This window comes from Bombus vosnesenskii, unplaced genomic scaffold (genome assembly GCF_011952255.1).
Source record: "Bombus vosnesenskii isolate JDL3184/JDL3185 unplaced genomic scaffold, Bvos_JDL3184-5_v1.1 scf7180000013295, whole genome shotgun sequence".
Classification (NCBI taxonomy): Eukaryota; Metazoa; Arthropoda; class Insecta; order Hymenoptera; family Apidae; genus Bombus; species Bombus vosnesenskii.
The window spans coordinates 2580798-2597600 of NW_022882946.1; the positions used below are offsets into that span (position 1 = coordinate 2580798).

The 16803-nt window shown below is 40.3% G+C and overlaps 1 protein-coding gene across 2 annotated transcripts in view; it reads right to left on the reverse strand.

Moving 5' to 3' along the window:
* Nucleotides 1-16803, reverse strand: part of LOC117233351 (epidermal growth factor receptor) — a 170580-nt gene that overhangs the window by 98909 nt on the left and 54868 nt on the right. Inside the window, exon 1 of one of the 2 annotated variants that reach the window (XM_033493562.1) lies at nt 1941-2280. The exons of the other annotated variant lie outside the window; for it this stretch is intronic. The gene's annotated coding sequence lies outside the window, so the exon portion shown is untranslated. Of the gene's footprint in view, nt 1-1940; nt 2281-16803 lie in introns of those variants that run through there. 2 annotated transcript variants of the gene reach the window in all.

Sequence of the window (16803 nt, forward strand, 5' to 3'; positions counted from 1 at the left end):
GTGATAGTTGATTCCTTATAGTAAAAAGAAGAAGAAAGCATAATGAATCGATTACCTAGTCGATTACTACAACACATAATTCGATAAGATATGTCCTATAAATTGTAGTATTTGAATCCTTCGATTGACTCGGTTCAAAAAATGTTAGAGAAATTCTTATCTCGTTGATAGTAGTATTCGAGTAAAATACGAGATAATCGAATCGATAATTTCTAGAACGAAGTAACTTTCTGTTTACAATATCGTCATATTTTTTATAAGAATTATTACAAAATATCGATAAACTATCATGTATATTATCAGATTATCACGATAAATTATCTTATGATTCGAATATTTTTTACATTATTCTCTCTTGTTGTTTATAGATTTTCATTATTAACATTAACTCTGCCGTGATCCTTTCTTCGTGTCTCAATCTGGCTCTTACTTCAACAAGCAAAAAGAGTTTCAACGTTTCGGAAAAAACTTTAACATACAATCGGAATGTTATGCCAAGTCCTACGGTATTCTCTCGACATCTCGTTCGCCTTAAACATCAAGTAGCAAGCACCTCTATCTCGATGCAAACGTCGTAGCAAACAATAGAATACTAAGTTAAAGCCAGGGCAGCGTAGTAGTAAGCGTATGTAGCAAACGCGAAAGCGATCTCAGTGCGAAATTCACGACTGTACATATCACTGCCTTTGAAACCCCTATGAAATCGAATTGATCCGATTGCGGAACAAGACGCAGCCTCCAAACACATACATACTTCCGTCTTACGACGCTGAAGAACACTGGAACCGTGGAATTCGACTCTGCGAGTGCGGATAGTCGTTCGTGTAACGATCGATCGTGATCGTAAATCAGACGCGAGACAACGTTACGGTTTGCCAGCATTCCAGATCCGTTTGGGGTGTGCGATTGGCAGAAGTGTCGCGTGAAACGAGGTCGATCCGCAGGATTCGATAAATTATCGCCGTCCGAGGAGAACACTGCGCGAAACTGTGCGGATAATTTACGGATTATTGTGAGAGCTGTGAATCAAGGGAGCCCAATGGACCGGTCAATGGATTTCGTAAAACATTCAATCTTCCCAAATATGTATAAAAGTACATGTGCGTCATCCTGATAGTTTTAAAGGATCAACGTTTTTTTTTTTTTAAGTTTTAGATACGTGGAATATTGCGTCAAGGAAAGTCTGTTTATCGAAAGTCATGTTTCTGACGAGGTTACAGGAATGAGGAAAATTCTCGAGGAAAAAGTGGTGAAAATACAATGATTTTTAAAATTGTTGAAAAATGTTAATATATGTCTGAATATTTTTGATGAAGTTTCGTCAAGATGGGACAATTTCGGAGAGAGTTATTTTTCGCGAGTTAAATCCTATCACATTTTAATTTTGCATCATTTCTGTCATAGTCATAAATGTGACTTTCGAATCTCAGAATAGAAGTATTTTTATACCTGGTACTGATATTCAATTTAAAAACGTCCTATCATATCATAGTATATAGTAATAGTACTACTATTTACCACAGTGCCATTTTTATTTTCCTTATCAATTATCGTCTTTTATCGGTTTGCTAGCGAACATACTCGTGTTTAACTTGTTGATATTCTCGATAATCAATAGTCTCTAAACGCGACTACCAAACTGCGCATATACTTGTATTTTTTTCGGAATAATACGAAAAATGACAAACCTCGCAAAGACGCAATTTTTTTTCTATACAGATTGTTGGAAAAAAATTTATAAGATTCGTAATTCTAGACATCGATACGACAACGAAAGATCATGTACAAACATGTCGTTTAAGGCTTATTTTTCAAGTTATAAATTTTTTTCTATTACATCCTGTTGTTTCTTTTTACGATGTAAAAATATACTTCTCTGGAATAATTTCCTACATAACAACAAACAAGTGAAGATAATAGAAAGGAAGATGTACACTCACCGGTATCTGTTGCGTCGTTCATCTTCGTTCTCTTCAAAATTTCCTCGTTGGTGTTTGGTAGATTCATGCAATTCAATTCGCGGCCGTACGAAAAAGGACAGGCTGGGTTTCCTTTCTTCTGATCGTGACAGTGTCCTCGAGGATAAATTGCGCGTTGGTCGCGTATGGATAGACAATAGGGCCAGAGGCGTGGAACGTGTGTCGCGAGTAAAACGCCTGAAAATTGCTCCCTCAGGGTGACATTAGACTCGGGCTGCCACGAATGCGCGAGACAGGGCACGTCGTTTAACGTGTAATTTGTTTAGCCGATCGAGGACAACCAGACCTCGGAGCAACGGTTCTGGAATTACGTCGTCTGCTTATAAGAAACTTATAATCTCAATTTTATATTTATTTACATTTACTCTATTATAAAATAATTTATACGCTTTAAAGAAATTAACACGTAGGATAGGTGTCTTTAACTTTCGCCCAAATGCCAAATTTACGTTTCTCTGAAAAATTCTTCGCTTTATAGAGATGGAAATAATTTTCGACAAAAACGAGTAAAGCTGTAAAATACTTGTAAACGTTGAGATTCGTAACAGTATCTTTTAATAGTATCGAATCTCACTGTCACGATCAGAATCATCTGGCCGACCTGAAACAATCTTCAAGTATAGTACGTTCTAAAACAAATCGCTTCTCACGAACCGTATCCTTAAAACGAAATCAGAGGGTCAATTACGCGCGAGCCATAAAAGCGTACCTTATCGAGTTCGTTTACACCGAAAAAGGAAATCGCGTTAGCAACAATACCCTGCAATCACCTGATTCCGCCTGTGAGATTGCACCGTTAAAAGATTAATTCTGAAAATTGCCACTTTTCGACCGATCTTGTACATTCCCGATCACCGTTATCGAAACGAAACTCGCGTCCGTGAACCAGATAAGGGGTTGCTTTCGAACAAATACCGACTTGCTCGCGAATCATAAACGAACACAAACATAAGAATTCTGCGGTCTCGAGTGTATCGAAGAAGATCCTCAAAGTATCGAGAATATTTGGAAGCGCGGAATCGTTGCGATTGGCCCGAGATCAATGATTAAAATGAAAATCCCAAGGGGTACACGCTCGTTCAGCCCCCTTTGGTCCTTTCGAACGCGGTTTCGAACGCGAGGCCGCGGCATCTGCCGGTTCTTCAGGATAATTATTTACGGCAGATAGGATCTCGACTGGGGTTCCGCGGCGGGAAACAAAAGAATCCAACGTAGGGAAGGATAGAGGCGAAGAGAGGTTGGGGAAGGAGAGAATTCCGAGGACAGGGTACGCGTTGCGCCGCGTTTCACGTTTCCCCGTGGACGACAGCCGACCACGGACTCTTTGGATTTTGCTTCGGCCAGAGGGTTCTGGCTAAGGATCCTGAGAACCTAGTCGTTCGGCAGACGCACTTTTTTCCCTCGATACGGTTTACAGATATGAGACAATAGCCTCGAATTCTCTCTATGACGGCGCAGCTCGAACCAGACGGCGACTTTTATGGCTCGCGCCGATCGTTATTCTTCGGTCTCTGATAATACGTTATACGCCAGGATATTATGCTTGAAATATATGTACTTGGGATCAGGTTGACGCGAATATTTGCACAACGAACGCCAACAGAACGTCCGTTCGCGCAATATTACTATACCACGATCTAATGAAATATTAGCCTGGGAATTAAGCGTACCATCGTTTCAGTGGGAGGAATGCCGCGCATGCGATCGCAATTAATGAAGAATTATTCCTCGAGAAGGCACGTAGACGCGTGCTTTTATACCAGTACCGGTATAAAAGCCGGTCCATGCACCGGGCACGGGTTGTAAAACCGTCCGAGCGTCCGGGGTATAAGCTCGCGGATAAATACTCCGTAGCAGCCAGACGCTGTAAACAATGTTGCTACAAACGAGCTTGATAATTGAGGCGGCTCTTCCTTGCATACCCAGTCTACACGTGTACCGTTCAACCGCATCGTAATTCCTCGACTAACCTATGAGGCGTTCCCAACGCTCTCGGTGCCCTCTTCATATTAGCCAGCCTCTTCGTAAAACGCATTTACGCGAATCATGCCAGTCACCGGTGATTTAGGCATGTCGTCAAACAGTACATGATATATTTGCAGTTTCGGATTGCTCTTGTGAAATTTAGATATTCGTTGTTGTTGAAAGGCTAGTTCCATATGAAGATACACGTCGCATGTATGACGGGTATTTTTATATACTGGATTACAAACAAGTCGCCTATAATCTACGACTTTGATTTAACTTGTCCCTGTCCGCTACTATTATTACGTAATAAATTACTATGCAAGAGAGACCTAGTCACGTACATCTCTGTATAGAACTAGCCTAAGCTTCGTTTTTGTCATTGGGTCATCGCGGTTATACGGTTTGGTCGATTCTCAGACCTTGTAACCTTGTATTTTTTTTATTTTAAGCAGATGAACGTTGTCGCTTATCTTCTCGATATCTTCGTAGCTGTAAAATAGTCTTGTTTACAAGATATAAGAGAAAGAGATAGAAAGAAGCGAGAAACAAAGAGAAGCTTAAAAACTAAGAAAGCTGTCTATATCTTGCGACAATTACCTCAAGGTAGAACGACGTATAAAGCTATCGGTAACAAGATCGGGTTCGTTTCTTGAAATCGAGTTGGTCGAACCATCGCGACGCCTCTAGGCGTGATAAGCGATGCACTTTTATCGGCGAAGGAACGCTAGCCTATCGCGGAAAGAGTGTCGACATGCAAAGTGAGAGTGCTCTTATTCCGGAATATCCAGTATTTCCAGTATAGCGGTTGGCGCCGCTCCATCGATTATAAATTCCAAACGTGGCGGCGCGATTATATAAACCCCTCGATCGCTTAATTACCCTAATGTCCTGCAGCTTAACGGGTAACGAAAGGTTTCCAGTTGCGACAACGCAAAGCAAAAAGTTGTACCGTTTCGACGCGATACGGCCACTACCAATTGTGCTTTGGAAATCGTACGTTGATTCTTAATAAAAAATCTTTTAATGAGATTCGAGGAATAATTTATCGAGGAAAAGTAAATCAACGTTATTTGCAATAGGATAGACAGTAATTAGGATTTTAATGATCCAAATGCTAGGAGCGGTATTTGTTTTAAAGTCGTCAACTCTTTACGACACACGCAGCTTACTACTTAGTGTTAGTAACGAGTTGGTATAATGGTTACGATAAAGATGCCTAATGAATACCTAATATGATACAGGGAAATGTGTTAGATAAGACCGAGGAAGAATCTTATAATATAGAGAAATTGCTTGTCTTGTTTGGATTTCATTTGAAATTTATATGCATTGGTAGGAAATCCGCTAAGCAATATTCGTTGAATCAAACCAATCTGTTGTATGTATATTTTCGTGTGTTTATTTTTATAAATGCAAGCGATCAATATCGATTCTATCATAGAACTTTTTTATCGTAGAAAATAATCGAGAAAACAAACTGCTAAGCATCTACGGAATTAAACGAGTGTTGTTAATCGCTTAGGAAATTTTCTGATGATTAACTCATTCTCTTTCCGAATATTTAAAAAATTCTTCCACTTTTGCTCTATACAAAATTTCTTAATTAACATTCCTAAGAAGATTCGTCACAACGTGACTGATCGATCGACAAAAGTTCATCGAGAAATCGGACAATTTAACAAATTTTTGAAGATCTCTCTCGAAAGTGACACAAGTATATACAAACGGAAATCGGTTTGATCACGTAAAACTGTCCACTAGGCGCGAGTTACGTTGTAGAGTCGCGGAGGCGTCGACAGCAGAACGTTTCAAAGCCGGGAGCACGGTCGAAAAGTCGAATCCGTGTCCAGGACAAAGGAGTGCAGCGGCTAACGCGCGGAGAGGGAGAGGTCCTGGGGCTCTCAGCGTGTGGCGTTGTATCCTTTGGTTGTAAAACAACTTGTAAAACGTGCGGCCGAGATGCGTTCTGTCAGCTCCGGTTCCAAGGCGAGGCTATCTACGTGGCGAATCTATAGAGGACCCGATGAAAACAAAACAAATCTCGCTACTAATCCCAATTATGACGTAATACTTTGCGCAAATTGCGTGACAACGAGAATCTGCATGAATTATCGTCGAAAGGTCGTCGAACAAAGATTTTACGTTGTTCCAAGACAAAGTGTACGTAATTCTAAAAAAATCTTCAAAAAATTACTGACGACACTTTACATTAGCCTCGTCGAATTTTTTAAAAGCTTAAGAAGGTAACGAATGTTTGAAAGTCTTGTAAATTATAACTCTAAACACATGGAACAATTTTCTACGATTAAGAGTAGACGAGAAGAAGAAGAGGAAGAATCATCTGCTAGGATGAACTTCCTATGGTATTAGCAATCATCCTCGAACGTATCGATCAATCTTCGCACTTGTAGATAACCATCCTTCGAGCGAAATCACGAACGTGCTATTAAAATTATACAAACTCATTTTTCAAGCAATCCTTCCGTTGCCAGAGGCAATCTTTCGCTTTGAGCGGTGTTCGGTTAAATGTGAACGGTTTTTGCAACGCGCTACAAAATTGCCGGGAGAAAAATAAATTAAGTGCAGACGCATGTCGCGCCCGACGGTGGACAGTTTTCCATTTACATAAATGCTGGCCGCGGCTTATTTTAACGCGAACGAGCTTTATAACCGAGCATGCAAATTGATTTACAGAGTCGTAGTTTCGAGGAAACGTTGATTTTAACCGGAGTTAACCGTGCAACTGTCGACTGGCCGCGCTTGTAGAATCAGTCGTTACGTTGATTTAGATAGCATTGTACGGTTCACCTTTAAAGTCTACCGATCGTGAATTCTACTTGTCCGCGGTAAGTGCAACTTGGAACGATCAAGCAGTTTGCAAAGGAGATTGAAAAATTCGATTGAATAGATGATAGAATTTTGGTACGTATTTTATCCTTGTTTGGAAAAATTCTGTATTTCGTTTACTCGTCTGAAGAAACGATATTGATTACTTTTTTAATAAATAGAGAATCGTAATTAGCGGTACAACGAGGAACAGTATGATTCTACAGGATATAATACGATATAAAAGAAGGATATTTAATAAGTTACAATAAGTACTAAGTAAGTCGTAATAATAAGTTACAAGATACTTTCTACCTCTCTGATAAAAATAAAAATAAGAAAAGACCAAAAATACAGAAGCCTCGTTCCCCGAAAACAAAACGCTCGACAAATTATCATCACTCCGGATCTTCAGCCATCTCTCTAGAAATCCGGAATACCTGCGCAAGGAAAGAAGAAACGCCATCAACTATAACTCCACGAAGGAGAAGAAAAACGACACCCCTTCCGCTTCTCTGCTATTCCTGGCCGATAGGGTCAAGATAATTCGTTAAAATGAAATCGCGTCAATCTGAGCCTGACACGTGTATCCCTCTGTTAATCTACCCTCCCGATCTAAGTCCCCATTGCACAGGCAAACGAACTACTCCGTTGCCTCGTGGACTCGTTCTGGGCATTATACCCGCAGCGAGGTACATTCGAACGAACCGTTCCACGAAACGCGCGACGACCACCGGGCCGTTTTGTTTTTAAGCGGTGAGGTTTTCGGGCCCGCTAACGAACAACCGATGCTTATCTGCCTGAAGCTTGGTGCATTACCGTCCTTCCTTGAGGTCAGTCCCTGGGTTCGGTCGAGCTGGACGCGTGAACTTACCTGAAACAAAAAGAAACGGTCGAATTTAGTCGACGAATGATCGCGAATATCTGTGGCCTAATTTAATCGCTTGTTAGCAAGCTCGTTTCGAGCAGCTCGCCCTCTCGAATACGACAGATAATCCAACGGAGCTGCTATTGCGTATTTCAGGGTGAAGAAGAGGTTTCACTGACGCGTGAAATGCCGATCGAACGAGGTGCTGGTAGGGGATGAAAATGGAATGCAGTCGGATTATATGAATTGTTTTATTCGATGAGATTCTTTGAACTTTTCTTTTGTTTTTGATACTAGGAATTGTCCACGTTGATAATGACGGGGTTAATACGAAAAATATTGTTCGAATATCAGAGAAGTAGATGATAAAACTCATCGATGGTGAAATAATTTGGACAATAATTTATTTCTTTATTGTCGGAACTGTCTTCGTTTCTAGCCTTACATACCAAATATACGTATCTTCAATATTGATAGAAAATAAATATCTACAAATGTATTACATACGACGTTTAATTTTTCGTACTATACTGTGAAAAGGTTAATTTTTAAATAATAATGTTACACGAGACTCTATAATAATGTAACTTTGTAAAGAAACACAAAGACAAATTAATTAGAGACGCTTGAACAGGATTCAAAGAGTCGTAATAGTACAATAGGTCTGGTAAATGACTCGGAGAAACGTGAGTACACTGAACAACACATCTTTAGCAGGTTACGGACGACGTAAAGTTCAAAGATGTCGTTCTATCCGCAGAATCTCCTGGCATCAAGGTTTCTATTCTCAGGCTTTCTAGGTATCACAGGTGTTAGCACTTAATTATATTTGTTCGATCGCAGTGTCATCGAAAGCTACATACGCATAGCATCTCCGTTAAAATTCTACCTCGTTAGAAGCACGTCAGAATGTATTAAGTGTACGATTGACCTCAGATTGTTCTCTATCGATCAATGGCCCATTCTCTCAGGTGTCTACAGATATTAACATATATATTAACCATTCATTTATCTGCCCACAAACTTTGGTTACATTAAATTTCGTCCCACCCAATCGAGACGAACGTAATCATCCCCTCGGATTAGCGAAATAATTTATTGCACTTTCTCTGTACCCTGCCACCTACACTGTTTCTCTCTCGATCGAGGAAATCGTAGAACCGTGTAAGTACGCAAATCGCATTCCTTCCGGTACTTATCGTGTACAATCGTGACGTGCTCGCAGGAAAATATTTGAAGAACACAGAGAAAAGACACGACTTTTTAATTGTCATACGAAAGCTACACGAGAAAAGCAAGTTAAAGAAGGATATCGCCTGGAAGAAAATTCGAAGAAATAAGCTTTTGCTGAAAAATATTCATTTCATTTGCTTTAAAAAATATTCTACATTATTGTATATATAAGTATTATATATCAGATGTGCTTTTAGCTTTTTCACAGTACTTCATAAATTTATCATCCACTTAATAAAAGTTCTCTACTTTTGGGACAAATAGATCGTTTCTTTTTTTAACAATGTCATATCAAACTACATTTTCCACTGCTAAATAAAATCAAAATAAAAAAATGAACAAGATCGTACCTAACATATTTTCCGTGCAAATGCGTGTGCATTACGAATGAGAAAATAGACAAAAACTCGTATTCTCTTCTTCGTTTGATCCGTTTATTTCATTCGATCATACCAATGAATGATCGCTGTATGATATTCATACGCTTAATGATTTAATATTATCGATAAAAATAATATCGGGACGGGTAAATAATTGCCTTAAGGTTGATATTTCGTGTACTGGCCATAAAATTTAAGACGGCACACGGTGATAAATCTTTGCTGTTAAGTATACGGAGTGCAGCCTGTCCGACAGCTTCTCTCGGTTGCAATATTTTATTCAAATTTTAAGTTATTACTGGCAAGAAAGCCATACGCGCGTTATATTTCCCGGTGCTCTCCACCGGATCATCGTCGTCTCGTTTTCGTGCGTTCGATATTGAAAAATACACCATGCTGCGTGCTGTGAACAGCGTCGACGAAATCCGGAGACAGACATCGATACTGCAAATATCAAATTTATAAAAATAACGAAGGAAAAAATTCACGAAAACACGAACCTTTCCAACAACCCAACGAAGTTAAATCTCTGCAGAAAGCTAAGAACCGAAAAATCTTTAATGGCTGATTTACAACGTGGAACGAAAATCCTTCTTAACGTCGGAGGGATTATACGTGGTTGAAAAAAATTCAAGGATCCTCGAGTGAACGAGTTCGAGTAGAGGACAACGCTCGATTCGCAGCCAGACTCATCCTTGGGCCGAAGGATCGTATTTCTAAGAGTTTAAAGCGAGTTTAGAAGCGCTTGTAGAATGCTATAGTCTGGACGTTAACGGTAACCAGCGATCGGTAAGGACCTCCCGGCATGGTAGTAGGATTTTATCGAGCGACCATGAGCAAAAGATTCCGAGCCGACTCATTTCGGTAAGTGCGTCCTTCCACGGCCTTGCAATCTACTTCTGCTAATGGAACCTGAATCTTGACTACGCACTTTGCCGTACCATCCTCTTCAGAACGTTCGTAATGCTACGCGTGCCGGTCTCGTCACAAAGTAGAAATCATTGGCTCAATTGCGAAATCAAACTGATATCGTCTAATTGTAAGAGAGAATAAAAGATGAAATTCAATATTGGATTTTAGGAAGATTTTCTTGGTCTATGCTCGTTACTATAGCGTAATATTCGCGATTTACGTTCAACTGTTTGTCCAGTCTCTTATCTCTGTGATAACTACCTTCTACGAGAATTTTTCTCCTTTCGAAAAACAGATACAAGAAAAGATATAAAGAAAAATTGTATCTCTCGTGTACTCGATGACATTATTGTAAACATTAACATCGCGCGCTTGCGTTCAGTGTGTCACATTTTGCTCTCTTTGCGGCCAAATTACGTCGTTCTCTCGCGCAATAACGCGGAAGAACGTTCGCGAATTACAGCGCTAAAGGCAGTCAATGTCCCCCGATTAATTAACGCTCGAGGATTATTTTTGGAATCGAGCTAGGATATTGCAAAGCGTCGTTGGTATAAATGAGTTTACGAGCGCATCGGTGTTCCGCTGATTCTGTGAACGGTACCGCGATAACGAGTGAAAGGAAGTGGATATTTTCAGCATACCGGGGCCGTTGGAACATTTAGAAATTCGAGATCGGTCAAGAAAAAAAATGTTTAGCAAGATATTACACTGCGAATATTACCTGGAACGTTAATACCGCGATATAAAGATACCTGCTATAATAGAGATGAGAAATTTTCAGAAAGTTTATTGCCCGTGCAGTAGAACGTTTCGTAACGCTTCCATTGCCAACGTAGCAACGTATATATATATCCATATGTACTTAATTTTAAGAAAATATCCCTATATACGATGTACGACTAAACGTTCTACGATCTGGTGAATGCTTTAACCAGCGAATCGACTCGATTCGACCTTCGTAATTCGTTCGAACTAATTGAAAGTGCGTGGTAACAGGACCGATAGCCAAATGTTATAGGAATCGAATGGAATGGAATCGAGCTGGAGGTATTTGATTTTAATTAAGAGATTATTTCAACCAGTGTACTCGGAGGTGGAAAAATTGATCGCATCATCGAACTGTAAATGTTTCTTAACGAACTGCCGAAAGGCTATCTATCCAAGACCAGCAGACCAGTAGAAATACAGCTTTTGTCGAAGCTTCCCTATCGAAAACGCGCAGAGAACAACCATTAATCGTCCGAACACTCACTACCTATCTACTGTCGTTCTCGTAAAAAAACATCGCTCTTCTTTCCCTTTCTCTCTCGCTGTTCGCTCGCCCTTCTCCTTTGTCCTCCGCATCTCCTTCGTTCTCCCCAGCAAAGTGCATCGAGGCTCGAGATCGAGACGCGGAGTTATAATTGCCTACTCGGCGAGTCCAACATTCCACGTGCGTTAAAGTTATCGCGGTTGAATCGCCGCGTACGCCATAATGCTCCTTCTTCTTCTTCTTCTTCTTCTTCTTCTTCTTCTTCGTCTTCTTCTTCTTCTTCTTCTCCTACCTCCCCCACCTCCTATGGATCTTCCTCTTCGTCTGTTCTACCCTGCAGCCGTTTCGCGATGGTCCTCTTTTTAAGACGACGTTGCCTGAATCTCTGGCACCGACGAAAAGAAGCTGGCGATATCAGGGAAGATCTGGTCGAACGATCTATCGCGATTCCCGGAGGAACTCGATATATCCGAAACACCCGGTATTATCCCTCGCGCTGCGTCCTCCACAGGTTGTGATGTAAGGCGTGTAGCATCGATAAGAAGGCGCCTAATTTCAGAATTATCGCACGGTCTCTCGGTGCATCGTTCTTCACGCGGACATAATTCGAGGCTCGGACGTTGCTTTGTAACAGCCAAATTCTTCTTAATTCGCGGGTACCGAGAGATAACGCGTTTTAATATTACCTTTTAAAATGTAATGCTTGGGAATATCGAACGATATCTCTTAAGTTCATTATCAGCCTTTTCTTGGCTACGATTATTCAAATGAAATTGCGTTTCTTTGGTCAAACCTTGTTAGGGCTACGTTCCTACGAATTTTACTTTAAAGCATTGTCTCTCAACGATTAGAATCGGAGCTACTCTGAAAATGTCTCGCAACGTTTAAAAAAATTAATATAACGAAACCGAAGAAAGAATTATCGAAAGATGAATTTTATTTCTAGCATTGATGCTTTCATATTTTGACGTTATTCTTTCGTGTGAACTATTGAGATAGCGATAACAGAAAAATGCAATTACTGTATGTAAATTAGATCGGAAATAAAAGAAGAGTGACTTATTTTAAAGAAACACCGTAATAAATAAAATTCAGGTATAAGTATGTTTGTTTCTCTGGACAAGCGTATCGATTTGAGCACCCACGACGATGGACGAGGATCGTCGAAAGGCCAACCAGGCTCGCCTCTAATTAGAATAATTAACGAAGCTGCTGGTCGTGGATGATCGTTCCGCGTCCATTACCCCGGTCGTAGCCCGTTCTATCGTCGGTATTTTCATAAGCGAGCACTCGACCTTGCTGGAATCCGACCATGGTCGCCGAAAAATCGCTTTAAAAGGATTCTTCGGCCGGTTCAGCTGTGGCGGATAAATAAACAGCGTGAAAAAAGGCGAAAAGGAAGGTCGGAAAGGGAATCGGTGTCGAGCAGCGAGCAGTGCCGCATTCTGGCATCGTGTCGCATGCAAATATCCTCCGAGAACTGTTCGTTCCAGGTGGCACGCACACGATTGCCTTTCCTTTTCCGCCTTCATTCTCTCCTATCCTTCTCGATACGATGTTCCAAAAGGGTTGTAGGTTAAAATATTAACAGATGTGCTGTGTCTCCTCGACGATAGAAATTAGCGCGCGTGTCCATCGATCTTATCTTCTCAGACGAATTAATCGTTTATCGAATATTTTATGAACATTTTATCGAAGTTATATGATTGACGGTATCCCAGCGATGCGCTCAACCTGATGTTTCGTTCTGTGAAGTTAATCTTGTAGAATAATGACTATTAATGGAATCATGATTTGCTGCAATAACGTAATGTGCAATAATGTAATGTGATTATAATTTTAAGTGTCTTTTGGTCAGATTTTTATATATAATCGACAATATCACTATTAGAGTGATTTTCGTTAAATGCTATATCATAAGAATGATATGGAATTATAATAATTTTGTGGTGTCTTGTTAAAATTGTATAACAAACAATTTTGTTATTACGGCAATATGGTGAATCTTAATATTTACATGTATATGATTCGGATGTAAAGCTTCGGAAAAATTGATATTAACAGAATCACGATATTAATATAACGTTATTCCAGCTTTGTCGAAACAAAAGACAAAAGCTGTAAATTTTTCTCGCAATTACGTGCGATGCACCGAGACGTATTACTTTGCGCTGCACAGCTGACACGATAAAACGAAGATTTAAATTTCGTTCGCTGTATGCATAAGCAGAGTTCAGCTAAACGATCGCCTGGATCATCGACGTAAAAATCCTCTTTATTACGCGGCTTTCCCTTCCCGACAAATATCAAATCCAAATCGATCGCGTGTAAATTATCTTACGTTGCTTTCCCATTTTCCTCGAAAACATTCCTCGGGAAGAATTCATTCCATCATTAAACTATCATCGATACTTTCACGCGTTTCCTCCATAACGATCGATTTTGTAAAACATAATGAGAGCCATTAAACTAAACAACAGCTATAAAATTCAGTTTATAGCTCTCGCATAGATAAAAAGAAACAAGAGCGTGACGTTTTGAAAAGTCATAAGTGCGATCGTTATAAAGAAAGTATCAATCGTAAAGGTATAAATGGACAAAATCGAAAGCGCATGTCATTCGAACGTGTTGAGGTAACTGCTTCGACAAAAACTCTACACCTTTTCTTTTGCATGTCCGTGACCTGGAGACCGCTGTCGCGAAGAGAATAGAATTTAGTGAAAAACTTCAAAATAAGGAGAGGTCCATTGTGTTCTTGAATATAGATCTGTTTTTATGAATATCGTTTGTTTTGGGTTACAAGGTTTAGAAACAAGAGAGCTAGAAGTAGATTTCTATTGTTGTTTCTTGTAGCCTCCGGCTAGAGCTACACACCATGGTTAACATTTTGGTAATGTCCTTTGCTGTAAATATTTGAACGTGTTTCCTACCATATTTCCTATTTTATCGTACAATAACACTGAGAGAGTAAGAATCCGGATCAGCATACACTATACCTGTACTTATATACCTATACTTATTTCGATATATTTTTCTATTACAAATGCGTCCACTCGTTGCTCTATCAGTCAATCTCAACAGAACGCATCCGTGATACCAGTTTCGATTACTATACCGAGTCTCGGGTATAACGACCACAATGTTAAGAAACATAACGCACTAACGTCGGGCGACTGAAAAATGGTTATAAATAAAATGCTGCGTCGACGCAACACGTTGGCCCTTAATAGTGAGATAATAATTCCTCGTGGCGAGCATCGGCTAGGTACGATATCGCGTGACTCAGCCATTGTTGTTCTGAAAAGTAAGTGCGGATTACTGATCGTCCTGACCTGCCATCACCGGCCACTGCTAACCTTCGAGTATCGACCCATATCGTATGCCGTACGAGAGAAAAATGCATCTCTCAAAAGCAATTCGCCCCGTGATTAGCGCTTTTGTCGATATCCTTTAAACCTTGCAATCGATCCGCCAGTTAGATAATAAAGCATCGTCGGATCGATGACTCGGTCGAATTCGTTGAATTAAAATTCCTGCCCAACACCATTAAAAATCTTTGCCTCGAGGTATACGGTGTAAGATAAGTATTATCCTGTTTGGTTACGCGAAGTGTTCTATCTAGCGTTATTTCGTCTTTCAAAATACGAGACGTTCAGAAGCCAGATCGATTAGCTTGGTGAATTGAAACGTCGGAAAAAGTAACGCGATATATCAAAAATATCTGTTTAAACGCGTCTTAGAACTACAAATTCTTATTTGTGTAATTTTATTGACTCGATAAATTGAATTTTATTATTACGAACATTATTTAATCGATATTTGAAATGCGCGGTGTACAAAAAATATTGCGAATCTTTAACAACGTCCTCTTTATATTTGTCAAACAACACTGTTCGGGCTATCGATATCTCGTTGGTATCACATTGGTGTCTGGAAATAGATCGTGCACAAATTAAAGTCTCGCAGTGCAATTTTTCCGGCACAATCATCTTAACCTTATCAAATGGTGCAATACGACCACGCTGGAAAGATTAAGCACGCAAGCTTATGTATCCCCATAGGAGATCGCAGCGAGCGCAGCGGTAGTGGAGCAACAGCAGCTCGCGAGCTTCTTTCGACTGCAAACAACAATGGCTTCCGTGGATCACCCGGCGGTATAGCAGCTGCGGCTCGCGAATCCGCCCCAAACAGCCTTGGGGCCGCGGTTATGACAGTTCTTGTTATTAATTTGTTTTGCGCGTTGGCCTCCGCAACACGTCGCGGAAACCAGTTTCTCAAGACGTATAGGGATACCAAGCGGCACGACCTGGAAGAACTCCACCGACAGCTTTCGACGAATAATGCCACCACGACGAAAGCTCGTCGCTCTTAAAACTATCTCGGAAAGTTTGCGCGCTTATCTCGATCTCGAAACCAAGTTTCGAATTTCGACCGCGGGATTTTCGCATATCCTTTCGGGAATACTCCCCGATCCAGTCGAAATAAAAAATAAAAGACTGGTCGCTTATGAATTATAGAAATATTAGCATTCCTTGCGTAACGGCTAGTCGTGGAGATTGCCAGAGAAAAAAGGCGATATAGCGTGGCTAATAATTTTATAAAGTGCTTGTCAGACACGTAAAAATATTTCCAAAGCTTTTATAGCCACAGTTTTGCTCTGTGGTTTGCACGTTAAAATGCTTGACAAAAAATCCACTATAAGATTGTGGATTTCTATGGGTTTACGTGAAATTCGGAGGTGCACAAGTGCGCAGAGTGCGCGTAATGTGCGAGATAAGTTCTTTCTTAGAATGGAACAATGAAAGAAGAAAAAATGAATAAGAAAGGAGAAGAGAGATGGCGTTAATTCGACGAACGAATTTCTCATAATGACGGCGAAATCGTCGAGGGAACCTCCTTGATATGACCAGAACCAATCGTTGAATAGAAATTTCCAAGCAAAAAGCAAGAAATAGTTCGGACGAATAGCGTATTTTAACACGGACGATTTCTGAGTAAAGATTTTTTTAACGACGTTTTCTACGTGGCGTGTGACGAGTACAGATGCGTCGTTTCGACGCGGTTCTTATTTAAAACGGAATATAGAGCGTGTTGAGAGAAGGACGGAGAGAGAAACGAGTCCGAAAGAAATAGCTGTCAGCTTTGTCAGTCGGCCACTACCGTTATCTCTTTGGTTTACCTGTTCGTACCTAGCTGTATACACAATGCGCCGCCATAGAAGAACAGAGAAAGGACAGAGAGAGAGAGAAAGGAAATTATTTAGACTTAAGGTAATACGGGGGACAACGGGAGATGTTAGAAAGTCTGTCACGGATCGAGGTTGAAGTTTTGACGCGGCAAGCGTGTGCTTTGATTCCTTTCGAAAGAGGAAGAAGAAACGTTGTT